Source organism: Hemibagrus wyckioides, linkage group LG25 (assembly GCF_019097595.1).
Source record: "Hemibagrus wyckioides isolate EC202008001 linkage group LG25, SWU_Hwy_1.0, whole genome shotgun sequence".
Classification (NCBI taxonomy): domain Eukaryota; kingdom Metazoa; phylum Chordata; class Actinopteri; order Siluriformes; family Bagridae; genus Hemibagrus; species Hemibagrus wyckioides.
This window is the reverse complement of record NC_080734.1, coordinates 406,796-419,382: the sequence shown is the minus strand read 5'-3', so window position 1 is coordinate 419,382 and position 12,587 is coordinate 406,796.

The following is a 12,587-nucleotide window of genomic DNA, read 5'->3' as shown; positions in this document are numbered from 1 at the left end:
CTAGATCCGTTACCTTCACTTTCAGAGACGTGTTCTCCTGTGATAGACCAGAGCAAAGCTCCTCCAGGTGGGAGATGCGGCGCTCATAATCAGTGCTAGCCTCTTCCAGGTCAGCAATACGGGGTGTTTTCATGGTTAACGTCGACTGCACTACAGACAGAGAAGCTTCCAACTTGTTAAATCGGGCATTCATAGAGGAATCCATCTTTCTAATGGCCAGAAGAATAGCCCTGATTGAAGCCTCATCTTCATTCTCCAAAGGATAAGAAGCATCGATCTCAGTGGTGTCGTTACCAAAGTTAGTCTGATCGCAAACGTTAGCATCGGCTAGCACCAGGCTAGCTGAAGTGTCTTCCACCGTGTCAACAGTCAATGATGGGGTCTTTTTGACAGTCTTTATAGATCTATTCATCATTAATATATTGACTTTGCAAACTGAACAAATTAAGTAGGAATAACGAAGCTTTATATGATTTATTCCACCGAGTGTGACGGAGCTGGGTGAAAACACGTCTTACTCCATGTGCTACTCTCTAGCGCCCCGCACTCTCTAGCGCCCCCCATTGCTGAGATTACTGACATTACTGATATTACTAATTATTAAGTGAGTCTCTGATACTCTAAGAGGAGTACAATCCTTCATAGAATTCCCAAAATACATTGTTTATTTCTGCTGGTTTAGTGGTCAAGACAACGGATTTTGACTTGATGGCTCTACTAGCTTGTGCCCCCCTAAGCTGACGAGCTAGCAGGTGATTAGGTTTGTCTCCTAATTTACATTGTTCTTGCTTAATCTTTAATAAAAGGGAGATCATTTGAGTAGATAAAATGGTATTATATTCGTATTTCAATTTCATAATACTAGTCAGAGTTGAGTTGGATGATGAGACAACTCAACTCTACTCTCTCAACTAACAACTCCGTGTCTTTCCCAGAAAGACTTTTGCCCCTCTGCTCTTTCAGTTCTGCTTGGTAGGCTATCACTTGGCCTCCAATGACAGCTTAAAGAGCTTCCCATAGGGTTGAGTCAGACACATCCCCCTTGTCATTTAAAGAAAGAAATTCAGTTATATGTGCTGCACAAGTTTTTTTTAAATTGCCCTAGTTTAGTAGTGTAGGGTTAAAACGCCAATTGTAAGGGGGCTTTTCCAGTCCAAAATCTATTGATATAGAGACTGGGGAGTGAACAGATATTAAAATATTACGATATCTGGAGAATAAAATCTTAGAAGTTAATTTGAAATCAATTAGAAAAAAAATCAATCCTTGTATGAGTTTTGAATATTGGGGAAAAAAAGAGTAATCTTTGTCAGTAGGATGCTGAAGTTTCCAAATATCAAGTACGTTCAATGAGTGAATGAGATTATTAAGAACAGTAGTCGAATTAGAGAGTTTGGGAGGGCTGGGCGAATGCCTGTCCATGAAAGGGTCCAAAATACAATTAAAGTCTCCTCCAATAATAAGATGCGTAGAGTCTATTTCAGGTATGTGTCACAAATACCAGACAGGAACAAACTGGGAGTTTAAACCCCAAGTGGGGTATGTTTATTGAGCAAAAGAAATATGGGTAGAAAGATGAAGGAGAGGAATACTCAGCCCAGCACACAACAGCAACCAGAGAATGGAGGCAGAATGAACCAGCAGTTGTCCACTTTAGGGAAAGAGGTAAGTGGAGCTGGAGAAGTGAATACTGAGGATAGTAGCGGAAATAACGAGAAAGTAAACCTTTAGCCTTATGCTAGAGCGAGACCAGACAAAGAAAGAGTGGAAACATGAGGTTTAAATAGGGGAGTGAGCGTGCTCTGGAAACAAGGTGCAGGTGCGCTTAATTAAAAAGGAGTGGAGTCTGGCGAGGTGTGGAGTCTGGCGAGGAGTGGAGTCTGGCGAGGTGTGGAGTCTGGCGAGGAGTGGAGTCTGGCGAGGAGTGGAGTCTGGCGAGGTGTGGAGTCTGGCGAGGAGTGGAGTCTGGCGAGGAGTGGAGTCTGGCGAGGAGTGGAGTCTGGCGAGGTGTGGAGTCTGGCGAGGAGTGGAGTCTGGCGAGGAGTGGAGTCTGGCGAGGAGTGGAGTCTGGCGAGGAGTGGAGTCTGGCGAGGTGTGGAGTCTGGCGAGGTGTGGAGTCTGGCGAGGTGTGGAGTCTGGCGAGGAGTGGAGTCTGGCGAGGTGTGGAGTCTGGCGAGGAGTGGAGTCTGGCGAGGAGTGGAGTCTGGCGAGGTGTGGAGTCTGGCGAGGAGTGGAGTCTGGCGAGGAGTGGAGTCTGGCGAGGTGTGGAGTCTGGCGAGGTGTGGAGTCTGGCGAGGAGTGGAGTCTGGCGAGGAGTGGAGTCTGGTGTGCCGGTGACAATATGAGATTGAAAACAGAGTGAAAAAAATTGGGGTCATCAATATCGCATATAACTTCACCAGTGACATGTTTCTCTAAAACAGTACCAGTCACAATAAGTTAACGACCATTAATATCTTGTTTAGTGTTCCAATGTTAATTAATTAATATAGACAATCCATGGGCCTTTGAAGAGAAAGTAGAGTGGTACATTTGACCTATACACCTGCATTTAAGTCTGTGAGCATTGGAATGCTTAATGTGAGAAACAATATATCTGCATGTAAAGAATTTAACTGTGCAAAGACTTTGACAGAGTCGTGATGTATCCTGGCAATCATAACTCGTGGCCTGTTGTTTCTGATGGGACTAATGCAGTGAGCCCAGTCCACCTTTACTCCATATGGAAAGTTACATTCTCCTAGAAGCAGGGGAAGAAGTTCAGAAACAAATCTAGTGGGGTTGCCCTTCTCTATGTTCTCAGGAAGACCCGTTATCTTGATATTCTGCCTGCGAGATCTGGCCTCTAGATCCGTTACCTTCACTTTCAGAGACGTGTTCTCCTGTGATAGACCAGAGCAAAGCTCCTCCAGGTGGGAGATGCGGCGCTCATAATCAGTGCTAGCCTCTTCCAGGTCAGCAATACGGGGTGTTTTCATGGTTAACGTCGACTGCACTACAGACAGAGAAGCTTCCAACTTGTTAAATCGGGCATTCATAGAGGAATCCATCTTTCTAATGGCCAGAAGAATAGCCCTGATTGAAGCCTCATCTTCATTCTCCAAAGGATAAGAAGCATCGATCTCAGTGGTGTCGTTACCAAAGTTAGTCTGATCGCAAACGTTAGCATCGGCTAGCACCAGGCTAGCTGAAGTGTCTTCCACCGTGTCAACAGTCAATGATGGGGTCTTTTTGACAGTCTTTATAGATCTATTCATCATTAATATATTGACTTTGCAAACTGAACAAATTAAGTAGGAATAACGAAGCTTTATATGATTTATTCCACCGAGTGTGACGGAGCTGGGTGAAAACACGTCTTACTCCATGTGCTACTCTCTAGCGCCCCGCACTCTCTAGCGCCCCCCATTGCTGAGATTACTGACATTACTGATATTACTAATTATTAAGTGTATGTCTGTCTGTTTGTGTGTGCGAGAGTGAGAAATATTTATTGCCATGGTTTATCACTGGTTCTGTGTGAGATTTAGATTACCCATGTGTCCCTGCCCTGCCGTATCCATGGTAACCAGCAGAGGAGCAAAGTGTGTGAACAAACACTGAATAAAGTGACACTAGCACTGTGTGGTCTCGACTGGTACTGCAGCTCACTGTACAGCACACACACACACACACAGATGTGTGTGAACTCTAACAGATCTTTAGTCCGTGTGTGCTCTGTTATAAGTGTAACTTTTTTATTAGCTTCAAGGATACGATGAATCTGTCCTAAATCCTCACTTTTACACCTTTACTCCCTCGATCACTCACACCACAAGGCTCAGGCATCAAAGAACCACCTAGAGGTCTCACTACAACACAGTTTGTGTTCCACTAAGAACCCAAACCCTTCTCCTGTGGAATTCAGCACAGTAAAGATAGAGAAAAAAAATGAATGAAATGCCGCTGCCATCCTCTTGTGGTTGATCACTGTAATTACAGCAATGACAAACAGACATTTCCTCCAGAAACCTTTAATTTTAAAGCAGACAGGTGTGTGATTTCTGTATGACTTCTACAGCTGAAAAACTAACATACTAAAGTATGCATAGTGCTAAACTCCTAGCTTCTACTAATAAGAAAAACAGAACAGAAATGAAATGAAGCTTCAAAAATGATTTAAATCATAATTTTAGTCTTAATCCAATAATAATAATAATAATGATAATAATAATAATAATAATAATAATAATAATAATAATAATAATAATAATAATAATAAGCAATGACAATGTAGTAATAAACACCAAACTGAAGAAATAGATAAAGCATTTGATAAATGTAGAAACCCATAATATAACATTTGTTCTCCTGCCAGCATTAGACATGTGCTGATATTTATTGATAGATCACGTATGCTGATATTACATACGCAAATAATGATCATTAGTAATCAGATGTGTGAAGCTAAGCAGTTATGTTAGCTAGGTTGTTGTCACCGTAGCAACAGCTGTGGGTCAATTGATGAATCCAGCTCTAGCTGAAAGGTAATAATAATAATCAGAATGGTAAAGAGAGAGTAGCACATCTCTAATTAGCATCTCCGTCATTTGGTGGATCTGAGGTATCTGAGCTGTTTGCAGGTTAGATTATTGGCACACGCCTAATTTAGAGACAGTTAACAAATTGAAACAGTGTGTTTACAAACGACAACAAAAAACAACCCCATACCCTTTCCTCTTACTCTGTCTGCTTGATTATTAATTGATTATTGCTGTTCAATCCCATAAGGCACGTGGGCAGCAATAGCGCCGGCTTCTCTCACATTTAATACGTTTCATTTGATCATCAAAGAAAATATGAGGGTTGATTGCTTTTACAATCGAACCTTTTGGACTTCCAGCAAGGAAATACATCTCATCAATATTCAGGCCCCATTCACGCAGTGTATTTAACACTCTGTGTCCTGAAGGCGTTGGATCTCGTGATGTCACCAGATAGGTACGGATCTTGAAATCCTTTTTTTTTGCGTTGTATCATCTGCAGCTCCACCAGTACTTCCAGAAAACTCTTCAGAGGTCCCTGTGTGTACAGTCAGGGGTTTGGTTACTGAGTGTGAGAAATGATTGAACTTAATAATAAATAAATAAATAAAAAATCCTAAAAAAAACCCTCAAAAATTATTTTCACAAAAATCTACACACATAATTGTAATTCGTTTTGTTTTTTTTACAGTGGGCTAGATGCAGCCTGCTCAGTGACTACTGAGCTGGAACTATCTGACACCGCCCACACTCATCAGAGAATGAAGTGTCTGTCTGAAGGAGCTGGTGGGGCGTGGAAAACATCTGGAGGCCTGCAGACCACCTCTTCACCCCCTGAATCTGTCCAGGTTTCTGTATTATTTCATATATTTAATGAATTTACACATGCTGAATTTCAGACAAAATTGCAAATGTCATTAAATTAATCTTCAGTTTATTTTAGTTACTATGAATTGTTGAGGATGTGTGGAGGGTTTTTGTTTCAAATCCAGCTTCTTCTGCCTGTCTGTCTGCCTGTCTATCTTTCTGTCTGTCTGCTTGCCTGTCTCTCTGTCTGTCTGCCTGTCTGTCTCTCTCTCTGTCTGTCTCTCTGTCTGCCTGTCTGTCTGTTTCAGCAAATAATGTTACTTAATTTGATTGTAACTCACTGGTACAGAAGTGTTAAAGCGGCAGTACGATTGATGATCTGAGGGAAATGTGATTTTTTTTACTCCTTGTACGACTTCTAAGATCATTGTTTTGTTTGAACAGTGTGACAGTAGATGTGTGTGAATGTGAGAGATGATGTAGAAAACCACACAAGAGAGGCTAAAGGTACAAGTTACTTTTAAAATACACAATTTAACTTTATCTAATACTGGATTTAATGCACAGATCCAAGTTTGAAGAAATTTATGTTAATGTAGTGAGTGTGACTAAATCTAAGGAAGATTTTCGTTCTCTTTTTCCTTTTCGTGGTTTTGGAAGGCAAAAAGTCCATGATTGTGCATCACAATTTGTGCTTCATCTCAAAAAATCACACCATCACCATCAAACGCAACTCGCAGCTCTGGAGCACTAAGGTCCATTTCTGCCTCTGGGGTGATGGTGAACATGGTGGCTGCTGGGATATCTGATAGACAAATAAACACATAAGTTACTGTATTGATGAAGGATGGATGGATGGATAGATATGTACTCTTTTTGATGGCATTCTCCACTTCAGAGGGGTCCACAGAAAGGTAAAGTTTTGTGTTGTTATCACTGAGAAGGGTAAACAGATCCCCACCATTATAGCTCTTCAGCAGCCCTGAACATAAAACACACCTCACTGATCACTTCATATGGGCATTTGTGGTGATAATATTATTAAAATGATTAGAGTTAAACTGTAGCTTTATTGCTATATAATTATTATATAGTATTATTATTGGATGTACCATACTGCTGAATGTCCATCATTAGCTGATCATTCACTCGCTCAGATTTAGGGGTCGTTATTATGATATTCATTATTATGAATCATGAAGCTGTTGATTGTTGGTATTCTCTGTGCCTTGACCCCGTTTATCTTTCACAGCTTTCAGTGCCTGTATGCAGAAAAAACAGAGCTGTGAGACAGACTGTGGTCCTGCACTTCACACGTCCTCTCCTTACAACCTGGGAAGCATCATCACAGTCCTTTACTATACTTTATGAAATTAAGCTCAAACTCTCTGTGTTTCTAAGTGAAAAGTCTTAATTATTTACAAAGCTTAATACATTTCCTTTGTTTTGTATATATTAGCTAGTTTCTGACCTTCTGTGTGATGTGTGCAAGTGTTTATGTGTAATATATGAAATATTCTCATTATTTCAATTGACACAAAAATAAAAAGAGTACAGTAAAGTGTAAATTAAAAGACATATTTTATCTGCTGCAGCAATTAATCATGCTGTAACAGAAGTCATGGTTATTGACCTCTCTGCATCAAATTTAACTAAACCAGATTTCCATCAACATTCCAACAGCAGTGAAGAAGCTCAGTGAGAGATGAAGAGATTATTCACTTTTATTCCTTAAACGGTAACAAAACCATGACAGGTAAACATGTCACAGACATAAAGCAAGTAATTCAATATACAGTTTGCTGGACTACTCTGTAAGATTTTTGACATTCTTTTACTTTCTGTTCCAGATTAAAGCTTTTTAATATTATAATAAAAGTTAAATCTTTTCACCTTAACAAAGGGGAAGGCAGGTCCTGGCTGAGGTGTCAGGTCTTGCTGTGGATTCTCCATCTTATACAGTGCATGCAAAGAAACTGCAACTGAAATCTTCTTCCTGTCAAATTCACATGGGAATAAGGTCAACAGGGAGGAGCAGAAAATCCAAGACAAAATCCAAAAGTATAAAAACATCTCAGGTTAACTATGTAACCCAGATCCCTGCAGTCCTGACCACATCTATGCAGTACAACCTGATGAATGTGGGTGGGAAGGGCCAGTCTGCAGCAGCATAAACATCCTGTACCCCACACTGACCCCAACCCTCCAATGATGGGTAGTAGGAATTTCACTGCGCAGTAATGTATATGTGACAAATAAATCTACATAACCAACTTCTAACTTAACTAACTTGTTAGTAATCTTTGCTGCAAAAAAAAGTGGATCTGATTTTTCTTTTTCACTGGACTTGTTTGAAAAATATATTTCAACATGATTAATATAAATTAATGCAACTTAAACACCAGCCTTGGACACTGTCCCTTCAGTGGATAAAAATATTATAAGTTCCCTAGAATTCAGTTTGGTTTCCTTTTCTCAACATAAACAATGTAAATAATGTAATGTTATAATAATGTTTTAATGTTCAGTAAATCAATACTATTAAATAATATTGAACTCATTATAGTCAAATTATGAACAGTGTTTAAATATCTAAGATGTCTTTCATTATTTTTTAGAAAGAAATAGAATCAAAATCTGTATTTATTAAAGATTCTGTATTTTCATATTATATTCTCAGCACATATCTCATTATATTCCCCTCACATCTTTATAAATAAAAAATATAAAATATAATAAAAATATTTGCTATCTCCCCAAAGTTCAGGGTATGAGTTTATATATGACCATACCTGGGTGTGTTTATGAGGATTTATACGTAGTGAAAATGTATGGAATGCAACCCATCAGCTCTGGTGTCTTCCAAATTTTGTTCCTGAGTATCTGTACTATGCATTGACCATAAAGTTGGATCAATCTAGCTATCTATTTAATACATTTTCACAGTATATCATTTCATTATCTTAGTAGTATACTATATTTATTTCTTTTAAGGAAACATAGAGATTCAGTTCCTCTGGAAGATCTTTTTCATGTATATTGTGATATGGTTCTAGAGTTCTAGAGTTGTTGTGTTATAATGTATTGCATTGTTGAGTCTTTTGTGTTGTTTGGAAATGATTTATGGTTCTTTTATCTAGTTCTTCAGGTGATTAATCAAAACTAGTTTCAGTCTCTCTTAAGTTGTAAATAGTGGGCAGGGTTTAGTCATATACACTGAAGGAATTAATTATAAGTGCCTAAACTAGTACTGTTCTTGTTCTGTTGCCATTCCCAAACCGTAACCTCACTCTAGACTAGACTAGGCTTAAGACATGTCAGACACATTTCTGTCATCACCTCTCCCAGACACAGGTTCTCCCATTCACAAAGCATAGGCTGTGTTTCCAGTAACCTCATCTACCCTTCTCTGTTGTGTTGGTCTCTAACAGAGGTGGTAGACAAGCTCTGGAATTGCCAGTCTGATGTAAGGAAAGCTGATATCATTTCAGCGTTACCTTCCCAATGTTCCTTTGATTTTCTGGCACTAAGTGAAACCTGGAAATCTCCACAGAACTGTACAGAATGCTACACCTTTCTCTATGTCTCATCTAGCCATCTCTTGTTTTGAATTTTATGCAGTTTCAGTTATCACTCCAACCAACCTTTTCATCATTGTCATCTACCACCCTCCTGGCCCCCTAGGAGACTTCCTGGGGGAATTGGACACACTCCAGAGTCTTTTCCCTTCTGGTGATTTCAACTTCGACATGCTTCAGGCTTCTGGCCTTCTGGCTCTTCTGAATTCATTCTCCTTGTCATTCAACAGCTGTCCTCACACATACAAGGGAGGAAACGTCCTGGATCTGCTCTTCACTCGACCCTCCCCAGCTACAGACATGACTGCTACACCTCTTCACACTTCTGATCATCACTTGGTATCCTTCACTGTCTTCACTACCTTCAGTAGAGCAAGGGTTATTCCCATATAGAAGAAACATGTTCTGGACCCCTTCAACATCAGCAACTACAGACTGGATCACTTCTCTCTTTTCTTTTTAAAATTCTTGAACACATTCTTTATTATCAAATGTCTATCTCTTGCAGAACAACCTCCAGGATCCCAACCAGTTTGGCTTCAAAATTGAACTGTTTTTCATCATCAAACTGTACCTGAATTAATTTATTACCAGGTCAGGATCATGTGATCTCCCTGTACAACTCTCTGATCTTTTCTTAGGCCACTGCTTACAATCTTGGGGTAACCATGGACAATAATCTGTCCTTTTCCTCACATATTGCTAATTTGATACACTCATGTCACTTATTTTTATTATTATTCATTTTTATCCACAAAAGCTGCTCTTGTCCGTGTTTAGTCTCTTGTTATCTCGAGACTTGTCTGGTTCAAATCTCTGCTGGTAGGTCTACCTCTGAACACAATTGCACAATTGGAGGTATACTAAATAAATAAATGTAGTTGCAATGTAAGTATAATTAAAATGGGTGTGTTCAGAACGGTGTGTACTTTTTATAAACGTTTACATGCCGGACAGTTGTAAAAAAACATTTGACTGCATGTTGTACTGTGTATGTAAATGTATGTGACAAATAAAATTTTGAATTTGAATTTGAATTTGAATTTGAATTTGAATTTGAATTTGAATACATCAAAACTGGTTCAGTAGTTCAGAGACTAAGACAACAGTCTAAATCTGTTGGGGGGAAATACAGCAAGACAACTTTTCTTTTAGGTTTTTAAGTGCTAGTGTCAGTATTTCAGGAAGAGGTTTGTGTTCAGACATCATTTGAATACTGCCAAAGACTCATTCACCTTGGTGCAAGATTAGAGAATGGTCTTGCACAATCATGGACTGGATTAAATCATTAATCCAGTCATTGTGCCCCTGCATGAACAACACAGGCCTAATTTCATCTTCATGGACGACAATGCTCCAGCTCATCGAGGAGCATCATTAGGGAACGGCTGCTGGAGGCTGGGGTACCTCAAATGGAGTGGCCTGCACTTTCTCCAGACCCGAACCCCATAGAAAACCTCTGGGATCAGCCGAGTCGCCGTATAGAGGCTCGTAACCCTGCACCCCAGAACCTCAATGACCTGAGGGCCGCCCTTCAAGAAGAGTGGAATGCCATGCCTCAGCAGACAATAAGTCGACTCGTGAACAGCATGAGACGTCGTGGTCAAGCTGTAATTGATGGTCAAGGGCACATGACAGATTATTGAGACATTGAGATTTTTTGTTGTGGTATACCACCACTGTTGTTGGCTTTTGTTTCAATAAATTGTTTGAGATGAGGAAATCACCATTGCAGCTTCTACTTAAATGCCCTACTTTCATGATATAATATCACTGTAGTGTGAACTTTTTACAATTTCCATAAATTTCACCCAAAAGACAAATATCCTTAACTTTTTGTGAGTAGTGTATATGTCCATGAACCCAGAAGACTGACGCAGAGGTCAGGTGGCTCAATACTCAGGCACCGGCTCCCTCCAGTGGTTTGGGGGGGATGGTGCAGATGATGCTGTTACAAGATGAATGAACTTCCATTGGGTTTAAAGGTGCAATATTGTCTGTACAACATTCTGACAACACTGTACAGATTCATGGTATTGATGCAGATGTAGTATTGATGCAGAAATGCCATGGGTTCTGGAGGTCTGGGCTGATAAACAAATTAACTGTTCAAGTTAATGCTTCTGAGGAATGAATCAATTTTTAAAAAAAACTACAAATCAATAAGCTAAAAGTAAGAAAAATTCTTCCTAAATAAATAAATATATAAATAAACAAAATAAAAATAACAGAATGAAGACAGAGTTTGATATGACAGAAAGGATTGTTTTAAAACACTGAACAGGTTACACTGACCACATTAAGAGAAAACTGTGGTATGAAAACAATCTTTTAAAAGATTATTATACAGATTATTTATCAGATTATTTATCTGGAATTTGGAAACATTTCATCCTACACTGACAGTAAGAGAAGTTTGAAACTTTCATCCAAAAATGAGCAACATTGAACTTAAAACAGCTTTCACCCAAACCCAACAGCCGCATGTCTGAGTTAACCAGCAAGTAGTACAGCAAATCCTGAGATATTTCAGCAGCAAGGTACAGCATCATCACAATCATACATCACACATATGTACTGTGCTGACGCAGGACTCGGATAAACCACTAATCACGGTCATTGTACACACACTGAGAATAAAACTGTAATAATGATGGTACAGTAGAATTATCACTGTGGATGCCCTCTTCTGGACAAGTAGTGTAAGTACAGCAGAAAATTCTCCCAAATCCTTTTATTCACAAGCATAGACAGGTGTGTGTGTGTGTGTGTGTGTGTGTGTGTGTGATTTATACAGCATGCAGGTGACAAAATAACATGATACATTATTCACAGGGGAATAATAATAATAATAATAATAATAATAATAATAATAATAATAATAATAATACAGTCACTTTATCCTCCTGGATCTTAGTGTTAACTCAGTACTTTAAACATGAATTTGATATATTAATCTTACACACCAAACTGGAAAAAGTCAAAAGAACATGTACTGATTTATAATAACACAGCAATCACACTGTATATAAATAAACTGTAGGAGTTCACTGTGCGTGTAAAAGGTGATACAGAATGTAATAGAGCCATTATAAAGACAGCACCAGAGGTTTACACATATTACATCTCATACAGTCGGATAATACACCTTAAAACATTTACCAACCTCTTAAACACATTTAAAGTTGCAGCCTGTGTGTTTCCAAAGTGAACTTTTTTAATGTCAATAATTATAAACATTCCATCATAATATAAGTTTAAAATAAATTACTTCTACATTTAGTTCTGAACAATTCTATTCAATTACTACATTCAAATGACACCGCAGAATGTTTATAATATTTATTACATTGTACTAAAACCTCTGAATCTCTGATTTACTGTAGACTAACACACACACACACACACACACACAGAGAGAGAGAGAGAGAGAGAGAGAGAGAGAGAGAACGTTTCTATAATGAGAGAATGAATAGATGATTGTGAAGAGAAAGCTTATGATTATAGAGAGCTCTGAGATAAACCCTCAGTCTGTTTTTATAAACTCTACAGTATGGAGAATGACTGAAGGGTCCTGGGGGATTATTGGGGCATTACTGTGAGATTAATAAGGGATTATAGTGGGATTTATATGGGATTACTGTGGGATTATTGTGGGATTGCTATGGGATTATTGTGG